General features: G+C 46.3%; 1 long non-coding RNA gene across 1 annotated transcript; it reads right to left on the bottom strand.

Moving 5' to 3' along the window:
• Positions 1-9,883: 9,883 nt before the first annotated feature.
• On the bottom strand, positions 9,884-11,864 carry LOC136451995 (uncharacterized). Its single transcript, XR_010758705.1, has 3 exons — positions 11,796-11,864; positions 11,326-11,528; positions 9,884-10,018 (listed from the first exon to the last, which is right to left on the bottom strand). It is a non-coding gene; the product is annotated as an uncharacterized lncRNA (long non-coding RNA).
• Positions 11,865-19,002: the final 7,138 nt, after the last annotated feature.

The following is a 19,002-nucleotide window of genomic DNA, read 5'->3' as shown; positions in this document are numbered from 1 at the left end:
GAGAGGTGAAGCACTAGGTGCGGCAGTGCCGCACCTTCTGACCAGTTTGGTTCATGGTGCTTTCCTAACTTGAGATTTGAATCATCTCATCTATTCAGAGTGTTTTACAAGTGTTCTTCTATGCCCCTTATATATAGTTTCTTATTTGGACCTATATTCATTTGCATAGATGGCTTTCGGAGGAGATGATGACCGAAGGGGGAAGCGAAAGATGGTCGAGCCTCATGACAAGGATCCTCCTCTACATGGTCGTGGGTGGACAACAGTAGGCAAAAGTACTGTAGCAGGCAGAGGGGCTGCTAGAGACAGGGGGAGGAGGGATCAGTTGATCTAGGAGGAGGAGAACTTGGAGAGGGCTGGCCGCACCATCCCTCCCAGTGCTTGCCCAGATACTCCACCTCACCTTGAGGAGTTTGACAGAGGCTATATCAGAGATTATCTAGAGGAGGTGATCATGAGACGTCCAGCTGATACATGTGCTCATCCTGTGATCAATTATGCGGGAAAGCAGAAGTTGGTGGAAGAAGCATGTGAGAATAACCCATATGAGCAGCCAAAGGATTTGGGGATTGACTAGGTTTTGGAATGAATTTCATTCTAACTTCTATGCCTCTGTGATCTTGAACTCGAAGAAGTAAAAAATTGTCAAGATGCAGTATGTTGATAGGGAGGAAATGAAGGAGAAGAATGAGACTGAATTCAATAGAGTAATCAGGGCTTGTGAGAACTTTGGTCTCTCTGATCTCATGAGTTTCATATATAATTGGAATGAGGAAATGCTACCTTAGTTCCATGCTATCTTCTTCTATGACATCTATACCGATGAGATACAGTGGATGACTAAGGGACGACACTACCGTGTTGACTTTGTGACCTTCAACTAGATCCTTGGTTTTGGTGAGGAGGAGCATGGATTCACTTATATCCATGATGAGGCTAGAGCAGAGATCAGAGACATTGCATACATGTGGATTGACAGGAGAAGCGCAGATGGGAAAGTTAGTGGCTTGCAAAGCTACTACTACATCTTGAACAATCTAATCAGGCACACTATAAATCCCAAGGATGGAGCAGCTTCAGATCTTAATGGGTATGTAAGAAATGTGCTTGCTAGGTTCGCTCCTAGAGGTGATAGGTTCAATGTCCCTCAATTTCTATGGCGTGAGCTAAGGATTGCCATGGATGATGGGAGAAAGGGGCTACCCTATGCTCCCTAACTTATGTTCTTGATTGAAAGGGTCACCGGTTACAAGTTTGACCAGGATGGTCTCCACACCGTCTACAAGATTGAGAAGACCCAAGCCTTAGGTGCTAGCAAGGCAGCGAGACGCTCTCCTTTAGTAGAGGACATTCTCGAGTCCTCTCACTCTAGGTCTCGCAAGGGAAAGAAGATGGAAAAGTTTGGTAAATGGACCAAGGCCATTTTCACTACTTGTACCTATGCAGCGAGGACCACCTATAAGGACCGATTGGAGAACCGTAAGGCGAATCAGGAGGCTAGAGAGCGTGCAGGGCTACCACCCCTTCCTCCAGTTGAATCACCGCCGAGGTTTGATGACCTCCCTAGTCTCCAACATGGATTTAGAGGATACTGAGGAGGAGCAGCAGGAAGAGGAGCAGCCAGAGCTTGATCCTCACACATCCTTGGGTTCGACCTTAGCATCCTTGAGGAGGAGCACCAGATGCACTCACCATACTTCGACCACCCATCGTCAAGGGAGGGCGGTGGTGTCCTCCAATGATGATGGTGGTGAGGGGGCTGCTGTAGGTGGTGGGCTACTAGTGGCGAGGATATCGACTAGGATGACATCCAAGAAGATGAGGAGTGAGTTCATTGACATTTCTTCTCTTTTTGGTGCTTTACGCCAAAGGGGGAGAAAATTAGAGGGGTCAACAACTTTTCAACGCCATGGAGTGGTTGCTGCAGCAGGAGGCTCATGTTCTATCCGTTGAGAAGTAGTCTTCGCTAGGTTGTGAGTTTGAGAAAAGCTCAAAACTCTAATTTGTGTAATAATTCTACCTTTGTACTCTATATGTGTATGGATATGGACATGTATTACTTTTGTGTTGTAGCTTGTGATATATCTATGCTAGAATGCTTGTCATTTTATATATTACATGTTGTGTGGTTTTTTATTAAACCTGTGCTATTGCAGCCAGTGCGGCAGCGCCGCACCCATGACCAGCAGTAGTGAAGACATAGAAGTAGAACAAACATCTATATGTGAAGAACATGGTATAGTGAAAGTGCAATCAAGCCCTAATTGTGGGTTTTGGTGATGATGACCATGCAATTAGAGAACTAATGAGATTTATCGAAGTGGCAAGCAGAGAATCTATGTTCGAGGATGTTATACGAAAAGGAGGAGCCCCGAATTACAAATGTTGAAGGCTTCAAACTCAAAGGAGGTTTAAATTCTTTTATATTTCAAATTTTAGTATAGGAAAAGCCATACTATAAAGGGGGACACAATGCTTAAGCTAATATGTGCTACCAAATACTCAATGTATCACATACATCCTTAGTTTTACAGTCAAGACAACTAGCACTTTCAATCTTACCCTTGCTATCTTGCCTGGTGCGGCAATGCCGCACCTGGAGAGAGGCACTGCCGTAGAGCGGCACTACCGCGACTTAATTGACCATTGGGGACCGAGGTGTATTTATACCTTTCCCTTTCCTCCCTAACGTCTCTTCTACTCTCTCCAACCGTTTAGTTCGTGAGAAAATAGAAAGGTGCTCATCTCTCTCTCCTTCATTGGTGACCTTGAGCTCCCAAGCTTCTCCATTGATTCCCCATCAATCCTTGAGAGAAAAAGGTGCCAAACTCGATTAGAGAGCAGATCCACTGATTCCCAAACTCTAAAGAGCACTTGGTTCACTTTTTGGCCGGTGGTTGTGTTTGTTACTCTTGGAGCTTGGCTCTTAACCGGCTAGAGCGTCGCCCGTGGAGCTTGCCAACTTGTGTGGCAGCTTTAGGAGGTTTGTAACCAACTCTTGAACCTAGTAAACTCACCCCTCATCTCAAGAGTTAAGTTTCTTGACTTGAGAACGAGGAAGGGTTGGAAAGCCCTAAGCCTTAGTGGCTAACCTCAACAACGTGGACTTAGGCAAGCCTTAGTGGCAAGCTGAACCATAGGATAAATCATTGTGTCACCTTGAGCTTGATTTACTTCACTTGTATTTCATATTGTTGTTGAGGTGATTTCTATAGTTTGTGGTCGATCTACTTGTGTGTGGTGTTCCTACCACTTCTAGCTCTCGATCTATGAATTCCCTACCTGCAGGAAGCTAAGGAATTTCTCCGATCTAAGTTTCCATTCACTGATTTTGAACTGTGACTCGAAGTTGTGTGCAGGTGCGGCAGTACCGTTGTCCGGTAGTGCTACGAGGTCAATGCGGCAGTGCCATGGGTGAAATTTGACATATGCTTGAATTTTGTTTTAACAGGCCTATTCACTCCCCTTCTAGGCTAACCAGAGATCCTACACATAGATAATAAATCATCACAAGAGGTAGATACATGCTTCTTGCCTACATCACAATGGTTAGCAACAATATGTGATTGATCATTTGACCCATGTGATGAGCTCTCACTAGTTTTAGATTTTTCATTTGAAAGCTCCTTAGTGAGAAAAGCATGGTCTTGTACCAAGTTGTCATGAGCAACACTAAGTTCCTCATGAGCCAATTTTAGCTCCTCATGTGAACAAGTAGTAACATAAAGTAGATGCTTTTGTTGTTCACATGTGTTCTTTAGAAAAGAGTTTTCCTTTTTTAATTTTTCAGTTTTAGCCATCTCTTTTTCCAAAGATTTGATCATGCAACCATATCTATCTAGAAGCTCCTCATATGAAACAAGATCAATCACATTTGCATTAAATACCTTAGTGTCACCTTGTGACATGAAGCAATGTGATGTAGTGGATGAGCTTGTAGACACATCGCTCTCATAGCCCGAGCATGATCTATCATCATCATCATCATCAAGTGTGCATGGAGTAGCATCATCATTAGCATCACTTGTGGCATCATCATCAATCTTGTCAAGTGATCTTGTGGTATGATCATCATCATCATCACTTGACCATGAGGTGGAGCAATCTTCCACAATCACCAAATTGTGGTCATGCTCAACACACTCATGCGCCTCCTCCTTGGGCTCATCATCATCATCATCAGAGTCCGTCCCATACTTCTCATTGAGATAACTCCAAATCTCATGGGTGGTCTTCGTGTCAATGATCTCTTCAAAAATGCTATCATTCAAAGATCTATACATGATGTCAATAGCTTAAGTGTCGAGATGTAGGCATTTCTCTTGTACTTGAGTTAGATTATCTTCATCCAACATATGAAAAAATCCTACATCTAGCATCCACCACATTTGAGGACAAACAAACTTAAAATTGCATATCATCCAATTTTTCCACCGTGCAAAGTGTGTGCCATAAAAACTGTGTGGACAATCAACATCCAGCCCATAAGCCACCATCCTCTTAGGTCGGTGAATACCACAAATAAGAGACCTAGCTCTGATACCACTTGTAGGGTCGAGATGACGGACTAGAGAGGGGGTAAATAGTCCTTTCTAAAAAATAATTGCCCCGGCTAACTGAAATAAATACGGAATTAAAACTATCGGTCTAGCCAAGACTACAGTCCTTTATCTAAGTTCTCAAGCACCTTACAAAGATCCAAATTAGGCAACAAAGGTGCCAGGCTAGCTAGAACTCACCTAAATAATTCTAGAGCAAGGTCACACAAACCTATGCACTAATACTTTAGCAACCGGGGAGCTCCTACACATGCTAGTAAGCAAAAACATAAAGCCACCTAAGCTCACTAGTAATGCTCAATAATAAGGCTACACAAGCCAAATTATAGAGCAAAAATTACTTAGCTACACAAACTAAGCAATGTGACTAACAAGGTTACTCAAACCGAATTAGTCACGCAAGGGGAGCTACTTCTATGCTACACAAGCAAGAAGGTAACTAGCAAGCTACATAAGCTAACTAATTACAAGAGCAACTATACAAGCACAAGGTACAAAAAGTAAATACAAGCTTGTGTAAAGGGGAATGCAAACCAACAGGAAGACAAGGATGACACGATGATTTTTATCCCGAGGTTCACTTGGTTGCCACCAAGCTAGTCCCCATTGAGACAAGCTCCAAAGTTGTCACTGGTCCTCTTGCTAGTGGTGACCCACAAGTCACACTCTCCTACGTGGAGTGCTTACCACAAGCTCTAGCACTTGACACGGCCAGACCACACGTCGCCCTTCACGTCTCGCTCTACTAGAGTTGCTCTTTGTGGCTCCCACGTGGCGAGCACAACACCCCTCACAATCTTCTCTGGAGCACCGCACAAGCTTCCTTGCGTGCTTCGATGGAGATGACACCACCAAGCCATCTAAGACGTGGCAACCTCCAAGAGTAACAAGCACCACCAGCTTGCAACTCGATCATCTAGTGCCACTCAATGCAATCACTCAATACAATGCACTAGAAATCGCTCACTTCGCAATTGGATAGCACTCTTGCAAGCACAAGTGAGTTAGAGGGCTCTCAAACCAAGCATACATAAGGGCAACATATTCCCAAGGTGCTCAACCTTAGCCAAGCCCAAGCTCTACCTCTATTTATAGCCTCCAAGTCAAATAGAGCCATTGGAGCCATGGAACACATTTCTACGCGGTCACCGGACAACAACGTGTGGGGACCGTACATAGGGTGGCGGTGCCCCAATGGTCGAATGGCAACGGCTATTTCAAACTAGCCGTTGTACAAGTGGGCACCGGAGAAGGGGTGGCAGTAGTGTTTTCCTAAACGCTAAACGGTAAACAGTCGGTCACCTACCGTTTAGCCATTATTCGGGCAAAACATCCCATTAAACGGGCTAAACGGCCAATTAAATGGGGTAAACGGGTGATTAAACGGAAATGGCGCACCACCGTGTAGTGTTTACACGGTGTTTAAACGGGCTAAACGACCGTTTCGGCGAACAGTGGGTGGCGGTGCACCAACATAGGGGTGGCGGTGCCCCCGCGGCACCCAAAACAAGTTTTTGCCCCTCTTTGGGAAAATATGGTGGTACTAGGCACCGGACAGTCCGGTGACCATGGTGGTGCCCTATTCAGCTCAAACTTGATTTCCACCACTTCAATCTTGTAGAGCTACTGGTTAGCTTTCCAAAAAGTCCTAGATCATCGAAATCAGAGTTCGGAGCTAAGAGTTACGCCTAAAATACGAAAGGGTGTCGCTGCAGCCCCTAGCACCGCCCCTGGCACCGCCCTAGGGTGGCGGAGCACCGCCCGGGGGTGGCGGTGCCCTGTCCGGTGCACACCGGAAGGGTGGTGCCACCCTCTACAATGGTTGCAAGTTGTCCACAAGTTAGGTTGCAACTTTTGACCCCCGGACAACGAAAACCTTGCCCTTTTCTTCGTCTTTTCAACTCCGAATTGATCCAAAACAACTTCAACACCTTCTCCTTTGCAAATGTGCCAACACCACTAAGTGATCATCGTCTTGTGCATGTGTGTTAGCTTTTCACGAACATTTTCCTAAGGATTAGCCAATCAATTCACCACGCCACTCGATCCTAGCAAAGATGCAAGGTTAGATCACTCGAGTGGCACTAGATGACCGATATACAAACAAGTTTGCCCCTCTTGATAATATGGCCATCTATCCTAAAGCCGATCATAAACTTTTCTACACACATATGACCGGTGAAATGAAATACAATATAGGTTATACCTTTGCCTTGCGCATTTCATTCCATCTCCTCCATCGTTGATGAACACATGCACCAACACAATCAACAATGATATGATCCACTTCATATCATCATGTGACCATATTGGTTCATCGATCTTGACTTCACTTGCTCTTCACCGTTGCTTCGGTCCATCGGCGCCAAGTCATCACTCAACTTGCCCTTCACACTTGCAACCGGTCTATCAAGCTAAGTTTTGTCTTGATCTTCTCCACCTTAGTCACATTACTCAATGTCATGTCTGATGCAATGAGCTCCTTCGTCACGTGTGAGCTTTACAACATATCTAAGCCAATACACCTCCATAGCATGTGTTGCTCACACAAGTGTATATGTGCACTAATCACCCGTGTATCTCACATTGAAACACATTAGCCCACCTAGGTTATAACTCAATTACTAAAACCAAACTAGGGACCTTTTAGGTTCCCGGATAGTGACGCGCGAGTCCCATCCCACGGTGCGAGGCTCCTGATTCTGCAACGCCGGGCATTTGGCGGCCCTGATGTGCGCACTACTGGAAACCGGCACTTTGCCGAGTGCCGGCAAAGCTCGAAATACACTCGGCAAAGGCTTTGCCGAGTGCCGCACTCGGCAAAGGGCACTCGGCAAAAAATTAATCGGCAAAGAAGCCTTTGCCGAGTGCTTTTTGTTGGGCACTCGGCAAAGCCTTTGCCGAGTGCCAGAAAAGCACTCGGCAAAATGAAAATGCGAAAAAAAACCCAAAAATAATAGCAATTTTTTTTTCGGGGGAGGCCGCCACAGGCCATCGAAGTCGCTGCATTTTTTGCACAAAATTCACGGCTAATGCGGCCGGAGGGATTCGAACTCACGACCTCTCCCTCGCGTGTCTGCTGCTCTACCACTGATTCCGTTATCTATCCTCATATATTATACTAAACCGAGAGTAAATTGCTTGTTTGAGGCCCTAAACGAATTCAAATCAAAAAGTGGTCAACTATAAAGTTTCATAACTTTTCGAGATCTACAATTTTCATTTAGGAAGTTTTTCCATCCGAGGTCGTTTGAAAAATTCGAATTTCAAATTTGAGAGATTCAAACGTAGTTTTGCATGATAAGATGATTTCAAATAAAAAAGTTGTCAACTACATAGTTTCATAACTTTTGGAGATCTACAATTTTCATTTAGGAAGTTTTTCCATCCGAGGTCTTTTTTAAAAATTCAAATTTTAAAATTTTCAAATTCAAACGTCGTTTTTGCATGACAAGATGATTTCAAATCAAAATGTTGCCAACTACAAAATTTCATAACTTCTCAAGATCTACAAAGTTTATTTTAGTCATTTGTTCATCCGACATAGTGGTAGTAACATTGTTCACAAATCTTATATATCTCCTTTCTACTTTCATGAAACTAATATGAGAGATATGAGAGATGTAGATTTTATGAACAACGTTATTGTCGCTTTGTTAAATGAAGAAATGATCAAAATAAACTTTGTAGATCTTGAGAAGTTATACAACTTTATAGTTGAAAAGTTTTTCATTTGAATTCATTTAGGGCCTCAAAAATTGCTTTGAAAAAATGATTTGCCGAGGGCAAAAAAAAATACACACGGCAAAATGCCTCTTTGCCTAGTGCCAAAAAAAGGCACTCGGCAAAGACGCATTTTGCCGAGTGCCAAAAAATTGCACTCGGCAAAATACATCTTTGCCGAGTGCCGAAAAAAGGCACTCGGCAAAGACGCATTTTGCCGAGTGCCGAAAAATGGCACTCGGCAAAATACATCTTTGCCGAGTGCCGAAAAAAACACTCGGCAAAGCCATCTTTGCCGAGTGCCGAAAAAAAACACTCGGCAAAGCCGTCTTTGCCGAGTGCCCGATAAAAAACACTCGGCAAAGCTTTCGGCACTCGGCAAAGTGCCGGTTTCCCGTAGTGGCGGCTCCTGGTGGGGATGTGAAAAAGACGACCTAGATGATCTTATGGATGTGATCAGGCAAAAGCTCATGGAAGAACCTAAAGGAGAGGACCAGCAGCTTGGATATGGATGTGGTCAAAAGTTCATATGACATTGTAGAGGTGACATGGATGTGGTTGAAACTTCATAACTATTGCATCCTCCATTTATATTTCTTGTAATTATACATTTTGCAATTCTTGTAATGCGGACTAAATAATGTTGCATAGGTCCTCCAATAGGGAAACAAATGAACCTACAACAGAATTGAGCATTGATGAGAGATCAGCCAAAAAAACTAGAAATAACTACTGTTTATACATTTAGATCATCCAAAGTAACAATATTGACATAACATGTAGTGGCACACATAGAAACTGAATTTTGTTGCAGTTCACTATGAACCAAGGGCATAAATGTCTTTGTACACTGGTCATAGATGTTTCACGATTTATAGATGGTGTGACACCCATAGAAGGTAAACCAATTTTCGAACACTCATGTCCTGACCAATTTTCCAGTGGCTTGCCCGATATCATTGAATCACTCAGTGACACACACGGAATTTTCTCGAACAGCAAATGTTTGGAGACGAAGAGTCACGCCACAGCCACAAGAGACGAACGAACCTGCGAAGCTGACGCGTTTGGGCCAATGCAAACTACTGATAGTACAGTTTAGAGAAAGAGGGGATGGGTCCTAGTAGGATTCAGAGGCCCGGAGGCTCTGCCCCGCTCAAGCCACTCCAGGACCGGGCCTGATCCGAGGAACGCTTGATTGCAGGCCCACCTGAGTCTACTTATAGTTATTACTAGGCTACCACCACTCTTCCGATCGATTATCGACGACCTAGTATATTGCCCGTGCTAACGCTACGGGATATTTCATAATGCAAATCAAACAAGCAAAAGGCAAGACATATCTTGATATTCAAGTATAGAATGAGATATTAAGATTCATATTAGACATGGACGTGCAACCCACACGTGTGTCTATCAAATAAAAGAATTTATTAATGTATAAGATAATAACAAGAAAATTGACAAGTCAATACATGAAAATTAGAATATGTCTTTAAAAAATCATTTTATTATGAAAATTCAGATCTCCTACATAATCATTAATTATTTTGTAGGTCCTAACTAAATTAGCAACATTGCCACATCTACTAATCCCCACTTTTCATCACCTTAGTGTATTAACCATCTCACCAGTAACCAAACCACATGAAAGCTATACAGTACAGACAACCTGATTGATGTAGCACGTTTGCATCTGAGAAGTACATAGACATCAATACTCAAGAGCCGAGTACCTGTACAAGAGTAGTTTGTTAGCCAGTTTACATCTGGTGTTAGCTAATATAACAGCTACCTGAAGCAAAAAATGTGTTACAGAGAACAATCCTTGGCAACAAAAATAAAATTTTCTTACTTCTTAAATGGTATTGACATATTGGCAAATAACTTGCATTGTGCTTTCTCAATAGCAGGCAGTAACAAAAACAAATTGCAAAAGAAAGATCAAATTATTACAAACATTGGTGGCTAGCTGCCTAGGAGCCTTTCCCTCCAATCAAATTATTACAAACATGTTTTGATCAGATTTTTCTCTACATTAATTCATCAAGCCTTTTTCTGTGCAAAGTGATCAAATTTTAGATTCTTCAGAGACAAAACCTCTTAGCTATCCGACTACCCTATACTCAGATTTACACCCCTCAAAAAGAACAAATTTAGAAACATATCTAGGGGGTTTGTGAAAAGTCTAGTCTTCTGTTCATCACCACAAAAAGAGATTGTAGGTAGATTTACGGTTTCAGACCCAACATTGAGTATAGAAGTTGGGAACATTTGCACATGAACCATTTTACCAATGTCTAGTAGAGCTGAATTCCAGTAGAAATTTCCATGCACCCCACCTCTCCTCTTTTAACATGCATGTCTAGGAAGAACAAATTATCGATTACTGGAACAGCACTGCAAACTCTCTAGCTTAAAATCTCAATAGTTATGAATATCCAGCTATATCCAATAATCAGCCTTGCGTTAATGCCGCATAGTCTCATTCATTCAGATTTAGTAGTTAGTGTGAAAACATATCTAGGGGGCTCAGTTTGTAATTCCGCACGTGGAAACAGTATAATCAGACCTTTAAGCCGGTAGTGCAATGAAAACTCATGATGTGTGGATAAAAACAGGAAGTACCACTCGTGCAACATGCCAGTCAACTTTGCCCAAGTGTACATTTTACTTGGATCTTAGAAAAACACATAATTTAGAAGGGTAATTCCTAGCAAACTGACTCACTACCATAACCCCAAACAATCTGTGCATGCAGATAGCAGCATGGACATTATCTAGACTTCTGCCTAAGGATCCATTCAGAGCACAAGAATTTCATAAGAGTTCCTTAAACTGAAGCAGATGTTCAGGAAATAACCAGACATTCCGAGATAAATTTTCGAGTGCCGTGAGAATTACACTAACAGGTCAATATAAGATTAGTGTGGCATTTGCATTACCTAGTATCAAACAGTTATAATTGAGAACAGAAAGGATATGTTACAAGGAAAAGCAGGTCCTCGCCGACGCCACTGCCATCGGCTAAGAAATCGCTTACCAGGTCGAGGACAAGGCGGGACAGGTCGATGGTCATGACGATGGCGAGGCTGGCCTCCCTCCGGACCACGGTGAGTTCCCGGTGGTGTGCAGCCATGAAGCAAAGAGCGCATCAGCATCCATGTGGCAGCATATCCACTGGAGCGCAATCTTGATGTCGGTGGGCAGTGGCTGATGGATTCAGTCTCGGCCTCAGCAACGTCTCTAAAATAGAAGAAATTAAACCAAACAATATATGATCGAATTAAGAAATGAAGAATAAAATTAACGATTCAGACATTTGTTCAGCAAGTTTGTGCTCAGCTTAAAAAATAGCTGTTTGTATTTCTGGCTTGATCAATGTTTGGTTACAGACCCAAATTAATTCTCATGTGTCCATGCATGCAGCGATGCAAATTTACAAAACAGTGAACCAAACACACGTACAGAGAGAGATGGAGTGTGGGAATTGGGAGGGCACGCATTGCATACCGTAACACATCGATCGGCAACGCGTCGGCGGCGCGGGGCGTGCCAGAGCGGCGGACAGGTGCGGATCGGATCCGAGCAGCGCGAGGGTGGTGCTGCAGCAGAAGACGAGCGCCCGGTACTCAGCGGCAGCCGCACAGAAGCGGGTTTCCTCCTCGTCCTCCGCCCCAATCTCCTCGTCGCACGGATTGAGTGACGCAGCAGCGGCTGCGGCGGGTGGCAGATCTAGGCTGCCGCGGCCCCATCCGGCCACCGGCCGCCGGGAGAGCGCGCAAGGGGCCTAGGCGCGGGCACCGGCTATCCCCCTGGCCGCCGCCGCTCCGGCAGACCACAGGCCACCGGCCGAGCGTGGGGACGAGACGGTCGGCCGCCGCTGCTACAACCCTAGGGACGGGCGCGGGCCCCGCAGGCCTGGCCCGCTGCCGCCTCCTTCCTCCGTGTTTCCTGAAGAGATTAGCAGAGGGGGGGGGGGACTACCGAGGCTGGCGTGGGATTCGATCCCTGGTCGCCGAGGTTGCGCCCTGCGTGGGGGTGAGGGCGTGCGGGAGGGCGATGGAGGGTTGAAGGGGGGAACGAAAAAGCAAGTGAAGGCCGCGTGGGTGGGGTGGAGCGGTGAAGCGGGGAGATCGGGGGTGGGAGATCAAATAATATCGGCCGTCGGATGTGGTTGAGTAGGGAGAGAGAATAAGTGAGAGTTAATTTGGTGCGCACGTTTTTAGTGTCATCTTTTTCTGTGTGCGTTTTGTGGGGTGGACGTAGTTTAGGTCGTGACTGTAGAGGTAGGATTTGTTTGGTGGCTGTAGGATAATTTGAAGTGGTGTATTATAGGGGTAGAGATAGAGATGATCCCCGCCCCCTTCCCCACGAGGGAGCGGATCCATCGAGGGAGCGGATCGGAGGCATGGATCAGGAACAGCCAGCAGCTGGAGACGCGGCGAACCGAGGCCACCGGAACGAGGCCGTGGAGGCCGCCTTAGTCGCCTGCAGCCGAGATGGTGAGGCGTCGGAAGACGTGAAGGTCCAGGGTTTAGGCGAGTTCAACGACTTAGTCACGGCGGCGGCAAGCACCGCCACGGCGGTGGCCGGCGCGCGTTCTGAGGATCAGCTGCCGCGACAAGGGTCTGGGAACTCCGGGCCCCGCAGCGGCAGGGCGAGCACCGGAGCCCGCGCGCGTCCGCCAACATGAAGGGGCGGGACAAGCGGCCAGCAGGTCCCTCTTTGAGGGCTTCAGCGACGACGAGGATGTGAAGGCGAGGGATATGCGCGAGTTCGACTACTATATCGAAATGCAGCTGCAGCAGCAGCAGCTTCTTACTGGTCTCCAGCAGCATCCCTCCTCCTCCTCGACGGAGGGCGGCGAGGTGGCGCCAGCGCCAGCATCTCACCTGGATCTTGAGCTCAGACTGTGAACTTACCTTGCATGGCGAGACTCAAGATCCACAACCGTACCGGTGATACAACTCTTGTCGACGACCTTATGCAATATGAATCTTTTGAAACAGAACTATTACACTATATCGAATTAAGTGTTAAGCCAATAAATAAGTTGCTCAAGCTTTGTAACTTGCAGTGTGCTGCATGTTCTTATTCATTTGCCGGATTAACAGTTGATTATTAGAATCCAAAATAGCTTCTGCAGAACGTGTTTGCTTTGACACTCAAGAGTACCCAACCGCAACTCCATCTTAATTTGTTTGGAGGACCACGTTTCATCTGGTCGACTTGAGACTCGTAGGTCTATATAGCATTCTCAGTAGACAGTAGCACAGCAATGTTGGTCTCTCATCTTGCTGCCTGCCAGATAGTAGCTCAGCAATCTTGTTGGTCTCTCATCTTGGGATATCAGTAGTCAAGTCGCGGTTGCCGTCGGCATCCGCTCGTTAATCATTTCTGTGTACCTTAGTACTCCCACCGTACCTCAGAGACCAGCGTCTAGAGAAGGCATCAAAGTTCCCAACTCCTTCGTACTTTCACTAGACATTAGAGCAATCCTAGGCGCGCGGCACATTATTATAAACTATATGTTGGATGTTGCTTAGACTGTATGTTGGATGTAGACTTACGTTGACCTCTGAATCAATTAAAAATGAAGTCCGAAATTCTTGTTGTGTTTGTTTATGTATTCCTTACCGACCATTCTTCATGTCTAGGTTTTGGTTATTTATTACAATTGTCATCTAGACAAGCACCTCATTGTACATACATGCATTCAGTTTTTTTTCTTATATGACATGATATGCTTGTTTCTTTTCTATTTGTTGAGGGTTGAATAAATTCACTAGAAAGTTCACAGTTTCTCTTTTCTTGTACTAGTTTTAAACTGAACTTTGGCAAGCATATCTTTCAATCTGAATCATTACCCTTAATTTTTTTTAACTGCCACCGGGGGAGAGCATCCCACCTAAATAGTATTGATTATCATCAATGGCCTCGTTTTTAGGGAACGAGCCAAAAACCCTGTCGTCCAGTTAATATTTTGGAAAACCGGACTAAAACCTATACAGGAGCCCCAACACAAGGGCTAGACTGTGGCATGTCCACTAATAAGAAAAACAACGACACGCCCCAGCACAAGGACGAACTGTGGCACAAACATAGATACACCAAAAAGAGAGAAGAAGAGAGCAACACCAAGGCACACAAACTCTTCAACGATGCCTCCAGGGAGGTGAATGATGTCGCAATGTAACCATTGTTAGCCATGCAGGAAGAGGTGACTCCGTAGGCGCTTGGCAAGGCTTACGCCTGATCCTTGTGCCGAGGTGTTGAGTGGGTCAATCCAGGAGACGGCGGCAAGAGGTTCTTCAATGACGCCTTCAAGAAGGAGATCCTCGTCACAGGCTCAGACTAATCCGGTTGAGCTTTCGTCTCGTTGATCCGCCTAAAACAGAGGGAGGCGCAAACCGGAGGATGGAGGGTGCCGGTCGCCGCCACACCGCGCGGAGCCATTCCCAGACTCGCCCGCTACAGTGGGAGGCGCGCACTGGCTATCGTCCACGCCTGGACGGAGGGGGATGGGTGCTTGCCAGCCGCCGCCACACCGCGTAGATTCGTTTTTGGACTCGCCCATGATGGTGGGAGGTGCGCACCGACCAACATGTGCTGGCCGCCGCCACACCGTGCGGAGCCATTCCCGGACTCGCCCACGATGGTGGGAGGCGCGTAGCGGCAAGATGGCCATGGGCACGCAGCCCCGCCGCCGGCAAAACGAGAGCGAAGTAGAAAGTGGGCACATTACCCCACCGCCAGCACGCCCGCGGCCAAATTGCGCACCCCGCTCCCCAGCAGGGCGAACCCCGGATCTGACCGCCGGCGCTGCAAGCCCACGCCCACAAGTGGCGCCAGCTTGCACCCCACGCGGAACCGGGCGAGGCTGTAACTAGCTAGACAGCCGACCCTAGCCAGACAGATCCGGCCTCCGAGAGCAGGCTAAGGACGGGCGTGACTAGCCACACTAGCATGGTCGTGGCCGCTCCGGTCGCCACGGCCAGCCACGGCCGTAGATCCAGGACCATCTGCCCAACCAGCCACAGTCGCCGGTCCTCGACCGAGGCGGGTAGGCGGGAGAGGAGGGCAGATCCAGAGGCGGTTGTGGCAGATCCGGGCCCCGAACGGCCGGATCCGTGCGCCCAGCTAGCCACGGCCACCGGTCCCCGGCCAAGGCGGGTAGGTGGGAGAGGATGGGGGATCCAGAGGTGATTGTGGCAGATCCGGGCCCCGGATGGCCGGCGCTGACCGTCGACCTCCCGGAGACGCTAGGGACGAAGGGGAAGGAAGGGAGGAGGTAGAGGAGACCGTGAGGGAGCAGGAGGGTGGGGTTGCTGTGAACGGGGGCCCAGTTTTTGGGTCTATCGCGGGCCGCAGAGGGCGGCGGTGGCGGCCCAAGGGGTGGTGCTATGGGAGGTGGGGCGGCGGCACCGGCGAACGCCCACCGAGTCACCCTAGGGGAGCTAGGGTGAAGTGCGTATCCCTAGAGTCATTACCTCTAAATTTTGTAGTGACTTGTGTTCCTTCTTTGGGATGTAGTGGTTTGGAGCCAGAGAATTTGAGTTTTGGTGCACTTTGTTGTACGAGTAGGCCACCTTGTTTTTGTTCCTTTCTTCTCTCTTTATTTTCTTATGCAACCATCAATCTTCTTCTACTTCTTAACGTGTTCATCATCTTGTTCTTGTTCACTATAATCCTCCTCAGCTTATCATTCTTAAAATAACAAGTGACAGCATCAACAAGCTAAGCAACTCTCCTTTTCCTCGCAAAACCTTCCTTGTTACACACAAATTGCACCTTTGGCATCTCTCTTATTTCGTTCTTAGAGCAGAAAGCACACATTTTGCTCCTATTCTCAGATTGTAGACACATTTGATCCCTTGATCATTTAATTTACAAGGTTAAATCTCTGTCTTTGTATTTATCATGGTCACAATTATTTGTGGGCGGAGGTCAGTGGTGTCTATTCATTGGATTTCCTACGGTCGTACCTTCCACTAGAATTACTCTTACAACCCTCCATGTTTGGACATTAAAATCCTCTTATTTCTTGTTCGATTGATCACTGATAGCTTCAGTCACTAGTGCACATATGGGTAGCAGTCCCGGTTGAGAAACCCCTCTAGACTCGGTTTTCGAACCGGGATTGCCAATCTGGGACTAAAGGTCCGTCCTTTAATCTCGATTGATTGGTTATACCAATCGGGACTAAAGGGGCTCCAGGCCGACGTCCGAGGGCGCGCACCTCCGGTCCCAGTTGGTATAACCAACTGGGCTGGGACTGAATATCACTTTTTTTCTTTTGTTTTCTTTTCTTTTACAGTTTCTTTCCATTCAATTTGTTTTCGTTTCAAATAGTTTTTGTACACGTATTATATGCTATACTATTGAACGTCGTCCACAAATAAGAATGAAACTAATTAAGTAGGAGCTTATATATCACGATGATCATCTCCATTCATCAAGTTCAAACAAACCATAATAATTTAAAACAAGTCATTACAAACTAGATGTGTCCAAGTACACCCCAAAGTTCAATTACACACCAATTTAAAACAAGTCATTACAAACTAGATGTGTCCAAGTACACCCCAAAGTTCAATTACACACCAAGTTTATGCAAGCGCAAGTAGATCACCGCCAAGTTTGACTACGTTGTATTATGTACTCAGCGAAATGTAGGTCACCGATTTTGTATCCACAAATATTATTGACGTAGAGCAACGCATTAAGTAGTGCACTCTCCCTTGCTTCAAAAGTACGAGCACAGGGTCTACTAATGACGGTAAGCGGTGGTCGAGAAGTCGATGGGTCAGATGATCCCCTCTTAGTCATAATAAGCTTTTCCTGAAATCCTTCCGTAGTGAGGGTTGGCCATTCATCGACATATTTCCAATCAAAACCCAATGCATACATTGTCTTGTTTAGAATGGCTTCAAAGCTACAACCTGCATAGGTTAAGTCATAGTCCTCAACCTGTAATTGTTGGCACAAAAAAGGATATGAGAACAAAGTTTTCGAATAACAACAAATCTGAATATAAGCTATGAGTTCGACTTCGACTTTACCACATCATTTCGGTTGTTTCGAGCAATCCTTGCATAGAAGCCCGCAACATCATGATACAAGCCTGCATCTATTGCTTGTCTCGCCATGGAGGATAGTGTAGGCAGGGTGTACCCAATATTCGCAAACTTATTCAAACATGATTTGACAGTATATTTAATTGCAATATTCTTCTCCGGTGCCTTTACTCCCACCTCTGAGATTTATACAACACCTCTACCCCTCCTAGCGGCGATGGAAAAGCCAATTCGAGATTGGACCAATTGACCATTAATTACATCAAAGCTCTCAACATCCACTCAATCAACCATAAAATATGAAAGTGTCTCTTTAAGCCAAATGATTGGATCAATTACCTACGGTATATTAAAGAAACACACACACACACACACACACACACACACATATATATATATATATATATATATATATATATATATATATATATACAGAAAAATATATTGCGTACAAGCGTATTTAAGACATATTAATATATTAAAACATATATTGTTGCTTACTATGCTAGGATGATTGAACGGTACAGCCGACAAACTTGGTTCGAATCCCCAAGCAATACAATAGCCCCAACTCGGGACAATCGATTTAGGGAGACGTCTAGCCATCTCTTCTCACTAAAGTTAATGTATAAAAATTCATATCACGGGAGTCAATATATGAATTCATACACCAAAGTTCATATATTCATAAGAATTTCCCTATATATATATACAAAATATCAAAATTCAAATATATCAATGAAGTCAATATTTTTCATATACCAAAATGCATATCACACACAAGTCAAATTAGATCAAAATATATCACTAATTAAAACAATTACAAGTTAAATTAGATCGAATACAAATAGCTAGCCAAGCAAATTAGCTTAAGTTAGGGTTGTGCTCGGTTTCACACAACACAGGTAGGGATGAGGCGAGGCAAACCTGATGGCAGCAGCAAGCGAGGGCGAGGCCAGAGACAATCGAGGGTCGAGGCCGGAGATGAAGGCCCCGGTGGAGACAATGTCAAGGCCGGAGGCGCTGGTGGAGACGAGGACGAGGCCAGCCGGAGCAAGACGGGGGCGAGGGCGAGGCCGGCCTCCGGAGCTGAGGACGAGGACGAGGCCGCGCGTGCCGGAGCCGAGGACGAGGGTGAGGCTGGCCGCCGGAGACGAGGATGAGTGCGCCGCCGGAGCCGAGGACGAGGGCGAGGTTTGCCGGCGCCGGAGACGAGGATGAGGGCGCCGCCGTGCGCCAGGGAGAGAGGACGAGGATGAGGCCGGTCGGAGCGAGATGAGGGCGAGGCCGCGCGTGTCAGAGCCAAGGACGAGGGCGAGGCCGGCCACCGGAGACGAGGACGAGGGCGCCACCGCGCGTGCTGGGGAGAGAGGAGGAGGGCGAGGCCGGCGGGATCGAGACAAGGGAGGGGGCGAGGCCGCGCGCGCCGGAGCCGAGGATTAGGGCGAGGTCGGATGGGCGAACAGCGTGGTGGCGAGCAACGGGGTGGTGGATCTGGACGCATGAGAGATCTCTCTGGTGGTAGTGATTGAAAGGAGAAAGAGGAGAGAAGCGACGAGTATATAGTGTTAGACCTTTTAGTCCCGGGTTGGGCTACCAACTGGGACTAAAAGGCCTCTACTCCCGGTTGGAGACCTAAC

Source organism: Miscanthus floridulus, chromosome 5, assembly GCF_019320115.1.
Source record: "Miscanthus floridulus cultivar M001 chromosome 5, ASM1932011v1, whole genome shotgun sequence".
NCBI classification, from domain to species: domain Eukaryota; kingdom Viridiplantae; phylum Streptophyta; class Magnoliopsida; order Poales; family Poaceae; genus Miscanthus; species Miscanthus floridulus.
The sequence above is the reverse complement of the archived record's forward strand: the minus strand, read 5'-3'. Positions and strand labels throughout refer to the sequence as shown.